The sequence below is a fragment of the Anas platyrhynchos genome, chromosome 15 (assembly GCF_047663525.1).
Source record: "Anas platyrhynchos isolate ZD024472 breed Pekin duck chromosome 15, IASCAAS_PekinDuck_T2T, whole genome shotgun sequence".
NCBI classification, from domain to species: domain Eukaryota; kingdom Metazoa; phylum Chordata; class Aves; order Anseriformes; family Anatidae; genus Anas; species Anas platyrhynchos.
In genome coordinates this window covers 13577750-13591051 of record NC_092601.1, presented here as the reverse complement: position 1 = coordinate 13591051, position 13302 = coordinate 13577750, and the positions used below count along the sequence as shown (strand labels likewise).

Here is a 13302-nt window from a genome sequence, read left to right as displayed (position 1 = left end):
CCCAGTCAATTATTGACTAGCCCATCTCAGCACCTTTGTTTTCTTTGCTGACAAAATATTGTGACCTTTGTCTAGGGAGCTGAGCCTGCAGGAACCAGGAGGTGACCATTCTGGGTGTCACTGTGGGAAATGAACATTTTCTTGTTATTGGAGTGAATTGAATTTTCTCCTTGCAAAGCTTTTCCTATTATCTTTTAGATTAATGTACTGCACATGGCTGTCTGCTCTGATTTCTGTCCTTTCTCATAGGAAAACATGCAGAATAAGCCAGGGCCGTAGTTGCCTTGTGAAATGTATTAGGAGCTCCAAGTTAGAGCAGCGCCAGGTATGGCCCAGACCTCAGCTGAAACCCCTTAAACACAACTGCCATATATTTAAGCACTAATACAGTGACTTGTATAGATGTTTCTTCAAATGACATCTGCTTGTCCTGCTAGAGCTTAAAAATTCAAGGGCACGAAGAGGTTTGCAGTAGCAGTAGTGCTCTGGTGTGTTCACATTTGCTGTGTGGATGTCTGCATGTCCCATTCATTTCTGTCTGTTTTCAAATACAGATCATGCTCATCCAGTGGGTTGGTCAGGGCGCAGGGACAAGACTTCTCTGTACCTTTTCCACAGATGTTGCTCCTTTGGGCACCGATGTAGCCAGAACACTCCAGGAAAAAAGGAGGTAAATGGCACTGCCCCTTTAGTGGATCTCAGGCATGTCCTAGGTGTGCCTTGCCCTGTGATGGCGGAAGAGGCTGTAGTGGCTGCATCAGTTCTGTGCACTGGAGGTGGCAGTGAAACATAGCTGGCCTCCTGAATTGCTCACTGAAGTCAACAGAAGCTCTGATTACTGATATTCAGCGTGGCAGTTTGATATCTGACTGAACATATTGAATTGAAAGGCTGGTAGAGCCCTTGTATGTGATGCTGTCACTGGGAATAGAGGTCCTGCTCAGCTCAGTGTTGGTCGCCACTTTGCTGAACTAAGTTCTGCAAGACCCACATTTATGTTACTGGAGACCATTGTATAAGGCCATAAAGACTTTAATTCCTTATCTGCAAGGGCCACTCTAAAATTCTAGTCTATAAATGGAAGTGGTGTAGATAAATCAAGGACTATGGTTAATAAACTGAAACCTAAACTGAATAGTTGTGTTTAGTTAAGATACTAAGTAATGCAATGAGGTTCCCAGTACCTAATAGCTTCTGTGCCATAGATAGCAAGCAAACCAGCAAAGAAAAGTTCCAGGAAGAGCAAAGAAGTAGCAAATCCAAAAAAAAAAAAAAGCTTCAAAGACAGCCCATCGAAACTGGTAAGGTTTTTAAAAAAAATGCTTTTAGAAAGAAACATTAAAAGGATCAACATCAAAGGAAGAACAAAAGGAAATAGGGACAAATAAACTAAAGAACAAAATTATGTAGAGAAAGAACAAAATGTCTTACACAGAAGACTGAAAATGAAGGACATGAAGAAATCAGAGAATAGGAGCATGATGCAGCCTTGAGTATCATTTGCATGGGTGCTCACAGTCCAATGTGAGCACTTGCATTATACTTCCTATTTTATTTTCTTTCATTTTATTGTACCTTACCCTAGAGAAGATAATGATATGTTCCTTTTAATAATAATTACAGGTAGGCTGTGCCTTTTACCTCTGGTCTCAAGGGATAACAGAAATAGCACTGTGGGTTGTCAAGAACTGCTTGGATGCTTTGCCTTGCACCATTGGCAATGGCAGAAGTGGTCTGAGGGTTGCAGGAGGAAGGAGCAGAGATCTGTCATGTGCTCAAATATGGGTAGGATTTGGGTATGTGTCACGGTAGGTGAAGGCTCAGTGAGGATAAGGAGGAGGCTGCCTTCCCTACTCAAGGTGTATAATGTGTGATTGGCCCTATCTGCCACCTACAGAGAGGTGCAGGAGAATGTATGAAGTACCTCTGCCAATGAAGTCAGGGCTATTTTATGCACCACAGAAGATGCTATTTCAAGTAACAGGTACATGCCAAGATACTGTGAGAATTTGATGTGGAGACTGGAATATAAATTAGGGCCACAGAGTTGTGCTGTGCAGCTGTTCCATGTGTGCTCCCTTTGCACTGATGCTCAGGGCACAGCAACAGCCCTGGGGTAAGGGACGAGGTGTGCTACGCGTGAATGGTGTGTAACAGATGCCTAAGCATGCCCCAGGGTGAACCCATTACAGAGGTAGTGCAAAAGTCAGAGCTTAATCGTGCTATTTCCCACCTGTTGTGGGGTTATAAACCTGTGGCAAAATGGGAAGTGAAATGGCCAATGGATCTCATGAGTCCAGCCAGACCCAAATTGTTTCTCTTGTAGAGGACATGAGAGAAACCAGCTGAAAATCCCCTCAGTATCTGTTCTAGCACTTCTGGTTTATTCTCAGAAGGCAGACATTGGTATTGCTGCAAAACACTTCAGAAGGGGTAAGGATGCTACAAGGCAGTGAAATACAAATTGCTCTACCCCAGAGGGAAATGCTGGCAGTTTGTGTGCCCCAGTAGCCTCTCTTCCTCCATCAAATTTCCAGGGGCGTTGTTCTGATGCAGCAGCTCTTCCTCATCTGCTCCTTCAATGCAGTGGCAGCAAGAAAACACGTAAAGACTGCAAACACACTCCTGTTTGTACCCCACAGTAAGTGTGATCTGAAGTCATTTGGTTCTTCACTTACTGGCACCTGACAGCCAGAGGGGCTGAGAAACAGGAAGAGAAAAAGGAGGAAAAGAAAAAAAAGATTGAGGATTAGAAAGGTGAGAGGTACAGCAGTGGTGATCGCCTCTAAAGTCTTTTAATGGAAAGGTCTGTGGAAAATGATTTTCTCCTTTTCTTTGCTCTCCAGACCCCAGCGTTCAAAGGGCAGGCAGTGACTGCGACTGCTGCCAGCTGGATCCTCTGCAAGCGCTGTTCTTTCGGCTTGGGCAGGCTAATTCCAGGAGTGGGAAAACTTGCCCTGGGTGCTGAATATGCACATTTGCATTCTTCCTGAAACCTAAGCTGTACTTTTATTTAGTCTGAGTCATAATTCAAAAAAAAAAAAGGCACAAATCTTTTGTGGAGAAAAGCAGCAGAAAACTTTCTTGGCACAAACATATGCAAGCCATATTTCTACAACATTTTTTTTCCATGTAAGTTTAACCTCTGAAGGACACAAGTTAAATTGAACATGTAGGTTTGGTAACATGCAATGGTATTGTCAGCCTGGCAGTCATAGAGCAGTGATACAGCATGGAAGAAGCAGCAGCACACCTGCATTTAGAAAGAGGGTTAGGTTACCTTGCCAGAGTCCACATTAATGCTGTTGTCCCTGTGTGACTGTGGCCATGTCATTTAATTTCAATGCATTGCTTTCAAATGGGTGTGAAATGAGTACCATATGCAGCATGCATGCAAAGGCCAGGGGAATAAATCACAGCAAGAGATCACATCATCCTTAAGGAGGAGAAGTCTGGGGCTGTGCACATCTGAAACAACCGTGCTCTGTGATCTGCCCAGTGGATGAGCAGGGAGAGTGTCACCCTGCTGGGGTGAGGGGACACGATAGGAAGGGTATGGGAATAAGTACAGAAAGTGCCTTAATCCCTACTGTACAGCTTGCTTCCCATGCAGGTGTGGATGTGTTGGAGCATGGCAAAGGAACAATGGGTAGAAGCCTCCACCTTGGCTGCATGTGTTTGTGTCACTAAAGGGATTTTCATGCACCATGGTATTCTGCTGAAAGGCTTTGAAGCACAGGCGTATCTCTGCACGAGTCGAACGGGGCTGTGTCTGGACTGGACCTGACAAGTTTTGCAGAACTATGTTGGCTCGTGCAGATTTCTGCTAATTTGGGCATCCGTGTCGTGTTCCTCCACCCTGCGAAGGGCTGTCCCCAAACTGCAATGGGCTGGGACCTATGTGCTGCTGTGGTGGGGTTGGCCTGGGCAGCCATATGTGCCCATGCTAATAATAACAGGAACTGCCTTATGAGCAAAGCTGCATCTGGGTCACTTCCGTAAGCTACAGGGTATCAGCTCTGTCTTCTTGCTGGACAGGTTATGTAACTGCATCAGCAATCAGACACAAAACTTGAATTTTACCTTTTTGGAACATCTGGCCATTCACGTTTTAGGCCGGCTGATCTTAGAAGGATCCTGGTCAGAAATAGGGCTCTGTGCATGCGTGCAGGCATGGCAAGCAAGTGCTGAAAGGTTGCCAAGACAATGACCTTGAAAATCATTTTCAAATTCTAGTGAATATCTTGCATTTTCTCCACTCTTGCCTCAGCTCCAAGTTTCGGTGAGATAAGTGCTGTGGTGTGCTGACCTCCCTTGCCCTAATGCAGTACTTACTTAGAAGTTTCCCTCTTTTTTTTCTCCTGCTGCTTTGCCATCTTTGAAGCCAGCAGCGAGGAAGGCAGTGGAGCCCTGTGAGGAGGCAGGATGTGACCTGAAGGAAGTGGTGTCTGAAAGGAGTCCAGGCGACTTCAGCAGGCTTTGGATTGAGCTGGTAAAAGGCTGCTGGCAGGGTGCTCGGCCGTGCCCTCATGGCATTTTAATTTCCTTCCTTCCCTGGCCTCAGATAGTCTGACCCTGCTGACCTTTGGTGAGCACTGATCCTCTGCTGTTCTCCACCAAGAAAGCAAAACCCAGAACAAGTTTTGCTGGAGAATTGTCAGGGAAGTGATTGCAGCTTTTAATTTGCTTGACTTGCTGGCTGAGGTCCATGTTGGCAGATATTTTGGTAGCTCATTTATGCTGGAGGCTTTTCTCTGTACTTAAAGCTGTGCTCGAGGTACCTGGTACAGCCTGATCCATGTCCCCTTTGAAGGCAGCCTCAGGATCGCCTGCTCACATAAATGAAGCCAACGGATTGTATGTCACAGCAGCAACATGTAAAGGAAGTTTTAATGTTCCTAATGTTTTTAGTTCAGAGGTTTTGAAGAAATAAGAATAGTATGATGGTTTGTTTCTTCAAAGCCTGCTCCCCCCCCCCCCCCCCCCCCCCCCAGCTCTTCAAACTGCTCTTCTTATTCTCAGAGGAGATGATAAATACAATACATGCACCCATGCACATTACCCAGCATTATTTTGTGCTTAGTCCATGTGTTTCATGTAGAAAGCTGGATGATGGCCAGATCAGTAAATGACTCTGATTTTTCATGGAAATCAAGAACACAACAGATGTACTATATACTGAAAAGAGTTAAGAATAACTGTTTGCCATCTCAGTGCTTGCCTTTAAACAAAATACCTAACGTACAGAGCAGCAGTTGTTTAGTGTATGGAGAATTTAACATTAATAATTGCCTTTGCTATTTCTGAGAGCTTGCCAGGTTTATGTGGGGGGCAGGGGTTGGGTTGAAGTTAATGACAAGTTTTGCAGACAGGATTTCTGCTAACATTTTAAGCACTACCCGTGTTCAAACCCTCTGACTGCTATGAGCCGTGAAAGTCTTCTCATGACCACTTGCATGTTACGCTAAGTTTTGAGAAAAGATGCACAAGTATCAAAATTAATTCCCATTTTTGTTGTGCTGTGGAGCTGGTTTTTTTTTTTTGTTTTTTTTTTTTTTTTAATTTAGTATCTGGGGTAAACTGAGAAGCTAAGTCAGGGTCACACAGCAAGGTTATTTTGAATGCTGGTGCCTCTCTCTGTCACTGGTACCAATTCATTCTCATTACAAATCTGAGTAGCTAGTTCAGCATTACACGGAGGATTGGCTGCATCTGGCAAAACTGGATTAATTCCAGCGTGCTGCATAACTCCAGACCGACTGCAATCCTTGGGAGAAAGATTTGTCTTTAAGAGTTAATTTGAGTGTGCTCCCAATGTGTGTCTTTCAGTGTGTTTGGCTTCATTGCTACTGTCAAATGGCATGGGGGCCTTTATGTAAATAATTTTGACAATACGCATTTGTAAGCTGGTGTAAAGAAAACATTTTCTTCCTTTGCATGTTGTATAGTGGTAGAGGTTCATCTCCACATCACGTTTCTGCTCAAATGTACAGCAGTTTTAAGTAATTCTCTGTGCAAGAATACTTCATGTAGACACAATTTAGGGGAACAGTTCACCAATCTACCTGGAAGGCTGACTTCTTTAAGGCAAATATTGCTAATTCTGTAAACTTCCATACGGTGCTTTTTGGTTCAATATGTTGCTTTAAAAAAAAAAAAAAAAAAAAAGGAAGAATAAAAAACCAAAGTTTTCCTAGAGGGCTAAAAAAAGACTTTTGAAATGCCATGAGAGTATAGTGATGAGTTATGCTGGAGAAACCAATATTATATCTTTCATCATTTGTCTGGTGTCCTTGCCAAACTTCTAATTTAGCAGTGCACAGTAGTGCACCAAAGTGAGTCATGAATTCTTCAGTGTAATTACCACGCAGTGCAAAACCGAGGCTACAGAAGTCTGAACCTTTTCCTGTCTGTTTTTCCCCTTCTACTTGCTTTTCAAATACCATATGCTTTGCAGGAAAGCTGTGCATAGCATCACAGCCTCAATCCTGTTCTGAGCAGATATGATTAAAAACTGAATTCTGAATTAATGAGTAAAAGTTCCTATTTATGGGACAGTCATAGAAGGGAAAAATGCCGTTTTTTTCTGCTAGTTCTTTTTATTTAGGGACTACAGTGTGGTAGAGGTAACCACTGTAGTGTTGTTTTGATATGATAAATGCTGGGAGATAGTCTTGTTGACATTTGAAAATTTGTTTTTTCCTTGAATTGATTTTTATATCCTTGTGTTTGTCTTACCTATGCATTTTCAAAAGTGATGCTTCCACATGAGGTAGTTACTAGGGGCATTTGCAATGCCTGTGCATTCCTTCAGGGTGCGGCCCCATGAATGACTCATGGAAGGGTCCCAATGACTGTATCAGTAAGTTGTGAGGGTGCACCTGCAGTCTGGGGTTTCAAAGCTGATACTGTGTCCAAATTCATGTACGTCTTGGTGGGTTCATTGAAGATCACTAACTTTTACTTGTTCTCTAAGTGCACACAAGGACTCCACCTTTAAGATATGACTACAAAAGACAAAACTTCACAAATTTGATGACAAGTGAAGCCTTCAGAACAAGATACTAGAAATTCAACAGTTTCTTCAATATAAGGGACACTTAGGTTTCTTCAGACTGTACAAAGTTGAATCATACTTCCAAACATGCTGCACCAAATGTATTGAATATGTCAAACTACCTCGGTATCTGAATTATTTGTGCCTCCATGTGTGTGATTCGGGTAACCGCGTAACAAAGAGCTGCCATGGTATGGATGTGGGCTGTTGCACTTCCTCCAGCTGCTGTGAGGATGCCTGATGTTTGGTGGAGCATCGTTCCTAGGTACTGTGAAAAACAGCTTCCTGAGTTCTTAACTGCACAAGATTCCTGCAGAAATACATGTACGTGCTTGTGTTTCAGAAGGCATACTTAAGCCGCAACAGAAATACTGCTGTTGCAAGGTCCAAATACGTCGTGGACCTTTCCTATTTCCCTCTGGCTGGCATTTTCCTGTAGTGAGATGAAATGGGCCTTTCTGGCACACATCTTTTCAGCAGCTATGGACAAATGCTGATTATTTAACAGTGACCATGGGGCAGTACAATGACAAAAGACATGTTAAGAAATCCCCTTACAGTTCTGGAAACTTCTTTCTACTCTTTTCCAATTAGTGTTTTGGTTGCCAGAGTTTGGTTCAGGGTTGTGGCTCAGCCCTGCACTTGTTCATCCTTGGATAAAGGTGATTAAGCAGAAGGCTTGCTTATGAATAGTGTCCCAGTCTCCTGGCAATGCTCTTGACTGCTACTTCTGTCATCCCATTAACTGAACTCAATGGTCTGAATTCCTAGAGGTCATTTCTTTGCCTGTCATAACTGTGTTTATTAGATTGCAGTGTGGTGAGAAGTTAATTCTACATCCACGCTGAATGAAATGCCTCGTTCTTCCATTTTTCTGAAATTTCCAAACTTCAGTGTTGTCATTGTAGGAACTTACATAGAGAGGTGAGGCTAAGCTAATGGCTCCCTACATAGACTGTATTCCTTTGCTTGGAAGTTGAATAAGTTATGTATTTCAGGACAGTTATTCTTTAGGTCATGGAGAGGTTCAGCTTGTACATCAGGTAATCTCTCAGTTACAGCAGCATCAATAGCATTTTTAATATCCTCAGCTGTAAGGATCCACAAGATCATAAAGTCCATCTCTTATGCCCCAGATTAATTCTTGTGTATTGTGGAGTTTCATAGCACAAGTAAAAACCAATTTCCAAAGGAATCCACAGCCTAAACATGTATACATCAAGAGGAGATAACAGTGAATAAGACATGTTTGGCATGTTGTATGATTGTAGTAGTGCAAGAAGCTAGCATAATCATGAGGTGGGGGGGGGAAACATTAATTGTTTTGTGTTATGTTGGATTGAAAACTTAAAGGGGAACTGCTGAGAAAGGGCTTATACAAGAGAGGCAAGGTGGATCAAATCCAGCTGGATCCTTTAGGCACTGGGATGGCACAAACAAACCCTGTCTTACTCACTGTAATTATAATAGCCGCCTTGGAGAGATGGGTTCGGTCTAAATGCTGCATTACTTTGATTTTGTCAATTAAAGTCTGATGCAGTTAGACGAAGCCCTTGCTCTGTGTACTTGACACTGCAAGATGTTGAGGAGACTGGCCCCGATCCAGCAAAGCACTTAAGTGATTCCATTAGCCTAAATGGCACTACCTGTGTGCTTAAAATTAAGCATGCACTTAAGTGCTTTGCTGGGTTGGTGCCAGTATGTGCAATGGGTGGCAATATTGGATTCATAGCGGGCACCAAAGCCTTGCTTTGGTTTTTGCACACATGAGGTCTATATGGTTTCATTTACTGCCTCTCCAGGCCAGCTCTTCACATTGTGATTTTGATAAAAATAAGTGACGACACTGAATAAATCACCCCCCAAAAGTGCTTCTTGCACAGAGTTTTTACAATGCATGCTATCAAAACCTGTTCACCCAGAGTAATGCTGAACTGAGCAGGTCCAGTTAACAACACTAAAGCATGAGGCAATTAAATACAGAGCCTGACACCTGGTAACCTGTGAGCATGGTTTGGGAGCACTTGCAGAACGTTTGAAAGGGCTGATGTTCTTGACTGAATGGAGGCTGCATAGCCAGATGCTTAATGGTGTTCTTGGATCAAAAGGGTCTACAGTCTATATATAATTGTGATAAAACAGTATCATAAAATACTATAATCAGTATTACTTAGTTTATATACTTTTCTTTTAAAACCCCAAAGGCACTGTGGGTTCAGAAATAAGCATATCCACCGAGTCTGAAAAGTTAGAGGTCATACAGGTGCCAGAGTCCACTGAGAAAAAGTGGAAATGATTTACCCTAAATTAAAGACAATGGGCTTGGAAGGGACCTCAGGAGGTCGTTTAGTTCATCTGTCTCTTTAAACCACCAGCACAATATATTCCCCAGTCTCCCCAGGCTATCTATTCCAGGGTATAACAGTCTTTTACCATTAGAAAGTATTTCCTGATGTCCGAATTGAATTTCCCTAGCTGTAATTTTATCTCATTATTTCTTGTCTGACCTACCATGTGCACGAAGAATAGATTATTCCCTTCCCCTCTGCAGCATCCTTTCGCAGCAGTCTCAGGGCAGCACTGAGCTGCTGCTCCTCAATCTGCATCACTTTCCTTACTTCTCTCTTGCAATTCTTCATGCTCCCTTCATTTCCAGCCCTCTGAGATCTTGCCCCCACAAAATATCCATGAGGGAATCAGAAGGGGGTTGAGACAGTGCTCTTAGCTTTCTAGGCAGTAGTCTGGTGTATACGGGTAGAAGAAATATTACAGCCCTGCCTTGCTGTACATCAAAGTGTATCAGACTGCCCAGTCCCTGTCTATACGGCTATTTATTGAGATCTTGCTCCTCACAAAGGAGCCTCAGTTCTGGTCCTGAATTTTGGCTTTATTGGGAGGTAGGCAAAGGGCTGAGGCTGATGCAGTTAATGAGCTGCAGTGCAAGTTCTGCAAAGCTGGGCTGGAAAACCCTTTAGGAGGGACCTGAAAATGAGAGATACAAAACAGACAGAAGAGGAAAAGGGAAGCTGTTCCTCCAGGTCTTCTGCATTGCTCCAGCTCAAATCCAGGGAGGACCTTTGCAGGGTCAGGATGCTCCAGCAGCATTCTGGTGATGGATTTTTCTTTTTCTTTCAAAGATGCAGCTTGGCACATCTGATTGCCAGCACTATCAGTGCTTGGACACATCAGGTGCAGAGCTTTCTTCAGCCTGCTCTTTATTCCAGGATTACCCCCGAGGGCAGAAGCGGCTTGGGCACATTGGGGATCTGCAGGTCTGCCCTTGCATTGCATGCTCACCGAGCAGCCCTTCCCTACGTGCGCACGTGCACTGCTCTCTTTATTACTCTTGAAGCACCTCGGGAAAGTTTTTGCAGTGCACGGCCCTGCCTGCCTTGCAGCTTTGATAATGCTCTCCTGTCGACAGCTGATACTCACGTGGGTACAAAGCCAGTTATATTTACACTCTCCCAGAAGGCTCGGTGCAGTTGTCACAACTTGTCAGTGGTCAGGACTGAACAGTTCGCTGCTGGAAAGAGGCTTTTCTGTTACAGAATTTGGCATGTTTAAAAAGGATCTGGGTGGCTGAGATTATTAAGATGTAATCAAATGCATTAAGGCAACTACTTCCTTCACCATTAATAATGAGAAACCTGGCAATATAATCTTCCCTTCAGTCTCTTGTTTCATTTTTGTGGTGAGAAATGAAATGAAAGCAATCAGGAGCTCCAGGAGCCTTTTCACATCACATATTTTTGTTGTCATAAAAATCATTGAATAAGTACTCCTGTCATGTAATTTTAGTTAAAAAATAAAATAATAATAAATCTTGAAGAAATCTGCCCCTTATCATAGCTCCTAAGTGTTCCCATAAATGAGAATTAGGTTCTTAATTCATGGAAGTACTTCAGAAAACTTTTCCTTAAGCCTCACTTGCAATATATACACTTCCTTCTCAGGTAGTCTGTTTCATTTTTAGCTTCCTGTATGTGGTATATTTGTTTACTAAATCTTTATACAATTTATTTTAAATCCTCCTGAAGAGTTAAGGGATTAGGAAATGATGGATTATAGCAGTAATGATAGATCATGTTTAATGTCTTGCATATTTTTCCACTACTGCAGGTTAAATACTGACCAACCCTTACCTTATAAAGCCTCATTTAAACCTAATACTCAAAGGTAAACATCACAGAAGTTATCATCTAATGCTCTTATTTGACGTAGGCTTACTGTTTCCTCAATTGAGGAAAATGAGGAAAACTGCATTGAAGTGGTTGAATTCCATTATCTTTGATTCTGCTCTTTTAAAACCAATCTTTTCACCGTTTGTCTAATGACTCCCTTGAGTTTGTTAACCTTTGTAATTATACTATTTAATTTTCATCTCTTAAATCAATTTATAGAGTAGGTTCAAGACGATTTCTTCATATCCTGAGTTAAGCTCTGTTCCCACCAGAACTTGGAATTGTAATTAGACCTCCAAGGTTGAGGGCTCCTGGTGTGCTTTGGCAGTGCTGGTCTTGGGCTGATCTACCTGCAATAACCCAGACTGGCAATTGCCATTGGGAGATCTCAAAGGTAAATTGGGAGACCTCAAAGATAATTCAGTAGAGCAATACTTTTATTCTCGCTTTCCAAAAAAGTGAACTAAAGAGAGGTGAAATTACTTCTACGCAATAACAGAGGTAATGGCATTGACAATGAGGACTTCTGTAAGACCTGTATCATTTTGGTGGCTGTGGGTCTTCTGAATTGGGCAAATGGGACTAGGTGGATGTCCCTTCACAGCTGGTGGAGGATGTGTGTAAACCTCTTCTCTAGCTTGGTTTGATGTTCATGCTGCTTATGTATGTGCACACAGGTGCTCGGCCACGCGACATGAGTTGGCTTGAAGAGGGGACCTTTCTTCTGTGGTCAGACTGAGTAAGTATTTTCAAAACCAGTTATCTAAGTGGCTTTGTTAGGAATTAGACATGCACACGACTGTAACCTCTATCTTCTTCATGACATAAGGCACCTGGGAAATCCAGTTCTAAAAATAACTCCAAAATAAGACTTCCGTCATCATTGCAGAGACTGTAGGGCTCCACACAGCCAGGATTAAGAGTAGCTTCTGCTATACCATGAGGGACATGGATGGCATTTCTAGCAGAATAAGGCACTTTATGGCATTTAGTTACCACAGTTAATTGCATCTATACTGTTAAGAGAGCTTTGTTTCCAGCTGGGAAGTGTTTTAAACATAAATGGGATCAAAACTATTCTTACAGGAATAAAATTTCAGCTTACTAAGAGCAGGTGAGGTGTTATATTGCCTAGCTTGTGAATCCTGTTTGAATTTCTGAGCTCACTTGCAGTGGCAGAGCGATATGGCACCAAGATGCCCTGGTGATTTAGCCCTGAATCTTCCTTCTGATGTTGGAGTAATCACCTTCAGCACCTTTTCTGCTTTGGCTCTCACAGCAGAACTCATTCTCCTACAATTTGTGTGATGAGATTTGCCAGCACAGGGCAAAAAAGTCTCAATTCCTTCCAACTATTTTCTGTTCTTGTTCTGGGGAGGTGTGGGCATGATTTTAGCCCTCTGCTAGGGCTGATCAGTTCCTCCAGACTCCCCTTTCCCACCCACAGGCCCTTGGAACTGCTCTGGAGGTGGAGTGGGATTTGTGTAGAGATTTTTTTTGGAAGAGGGCATCCTAACTGTGCCCTACAAGAAAATAAAAACTTACTGTAGCCTGTAAATCCCCATCACTTGGTCCATGCATTTAGCTCCCTGTGTAGTGAAGAGCTTTAATAGGGATGAGACTTCCCTGTGCTCTGCTAGCCCTTCCCTGCAGGGCAGGACAGATGGGCCATGTCCTCCTCTTTCCCATACTGGACCAGAGAGGTGGAATCTGCCCAGACTTTTCTATCCCCTTTCTGAAATGCATTGCCAGCTTCACTTCAAAGAGGGACAAAAGAAGGGTGCTTTTTTATTAATTGTTACATGGGAAATCAGCGACAGCACTGTGAGGATGAATCTATCCTCCAGCTCTTGGCTTGTACTTCAGTCATACTTTGTCAACCAGACAAAGCTCATCACTTACATAAAGCCCTTGCAGAGGATAACCAGTAAGAATGCACAAATGGTGAAATAACAAGTCTTGGCACTTCCTAAAGAAGCAGCCAAACATTCAGCTGCAATCACTTTTATTAAGAGGAGAAACTGCTAGAAACAATAGCGGTCCAAATAATTGATGAGAGAA

At 42.8% G+C, this 13302-nt stretch overlaps 1 long non-coding RNA gene across 1 annotated transcript in view; it reads left to right on the top strand.

The window, feature by feature from the left end:
• LOC110352820 (uncharacterized) overlaps positions 1-13302 on the top strand; it is a 186811-nt gene that overhangs the window by 8613 nt on the left and 164896 nt on the right. Inside the window, exons 2-3 of the long non-coding RNA XR_011803683.1 lie at positions 11180-11236; positions 11919-11980. This is a non-coding gene — a long non-coding RNA (uncharacterized lncRNA). The remainder of the gene's footprint in view (positions 1-11179; positions 11237-11918; positions 11981-13302) is intronic.